Below are 1866 nucleotides of genomic sequence, written 5' to 3' on the forward strand. Positions count from 1 at the left end.
TCCTCCTCCTCTTCCTCTTTCTCTTTCTCTTACTCTTCCTCTTCCTCCTCCTCTTTCTCTTCCTCTTCCTCTTCCTCTTTCTCTCTCTCTTTCTCTTTCTATTTCTCTATGTCTTTCTCTTTCTCTTGAGGATGTAAACAACCCAGATAATCTGCAGGCCATCTGCGCTGGGGAAGAGTTATTTACAGTATTATATGTACACCTGTATGTACTGTATACATTAATTCCTGCACTCAGAATGGTGGTGCCAATGTCGTCGTCCCACCCCCCCCCCTCTCTCTTTCTCTCTCTCACACACACACACACACACACACACACACACACACACACACACACACACACACACACACACACACACACACACACACACACACACACACACACACACACACACACACACACAATAATCTGTCGCCCATCTGCACTGGGGAAGAGTTATGTGTTATGTGAAGTGCTAAAGCATGGAGCTAGCAGGTGGAATTGGGTAATATGGGCCAGGAAACTTAAGAAATATCCAAAACAAAAGAGATGTATGGCTTTTTAGAAAGTGTAAATGATAGCTAGAGGACAGAAATCAATCTCACTCCAGTTTGGCGCGAAACATCTATTTTTCTCCCATAAAAACTTGGTATGAGACAGAGTTGTGGACTCGAGTCATGTGACTTATGGGCTAGCTGTTGCTACCTCCTTATCAGGCCTGCAAGACTTGAAAAATAGCCAGAACCAAAACAGATGGAGGGTGGTTTAACATGAATGGCAACTGTGTGTACCCATACAACATTTGGAATAGGGCATGTTAAAAAGGGTGCGTCCTGGGTAAGCATATTACAGTATTTCTCAATTGGTTTTGTACATTTCTCGAATCTCTCTCGCAATTTGCAAAACATAATATTCATTCTCAAAACAGCTTTAACAAATGGCAAAACACGGTGGATAACCTGCAAAACTGAGTCTCTTGCTCAAAACCCTTATTTGTCTTTCAAAACCAAGTTTTTTGTGTCAATGAACGTATCAGCGCCAGCAGAATGGTTAGTCATTGTGTCATAGTGTATGGACAAGCTAGTCAAATCAATTTCTCATGTTGTCAATTGAATAGTACACTCTTGAGGATCTTTTCTGAAGCGAAATGTTGTTTAGATTGGATGGGAAATGTTGTAAATTCAGTTTTATATTACATTGATCAGATAAGATTGAGATAGTTTCATGCATTCAGTGACACAGCTTTTTGAGTGATATGACAAAAGCAATTGATAATGTACGAAATCACTGAGAATTGTACACAGCATGGCATGGTGGACGAGAGCATTTGCTATATGCCGAAAACAATGAGAAACTGATTTGACCATGTGCACAGGTAACACCAGGAAGTCACAATTGAACAAAGAGTTTTGAGAATCATTATTCTGTTGTGAGAAATGTACAAAACCAATTGAGAAAAACTGTAACATTAGTCAAGTCTCTGGATCAGTCAATACACTTTGAAGGTCTATTGAGTTTTGTGGAGAACTTGGGCATGATGGAAGTAATTACATTATATAGCTGACACTCCAAATCCACTCATAGTTATTTTACAGGGTATTTGTTACAATCCCTGGAGCAATGTGGGAATAGGTGCCTTGCTCAAGGCCACTTCAGCCATGGATGGAAGCGTAGGGAGAGGTACGGATGGGATTCAAACCTGCAACCATCTGGTTTCCCATACAACTGTTAGGCCACAGAATCTAACATTGCGATGTAGCTCATTGTACTGAAGTAGAAGGCTCATGAAATTCAAGGATGGCTCATTTGTTCTATTGTGGGAAACATTATTATGTGACTCTGTGTGTGTGTGTGTGTGTGTGTGTGTGTGTGTGTGTGTGTGTGTGT

This window comes from Engraulis encrasicolus, chromosome 15 (assembly GCF_034702125.1).
Source record: "Engraulis encrasicolus isolate BLACKSEA-1 chromosome 15, IST_EnEncr_1.0, whole genome shotgun sequence".
NCBI lineage: Eukaryota > Metazoa > Chordata > Actinopteri > Clupeiformes > Engraulidae > Engraulis > Engraulis encrasicolus.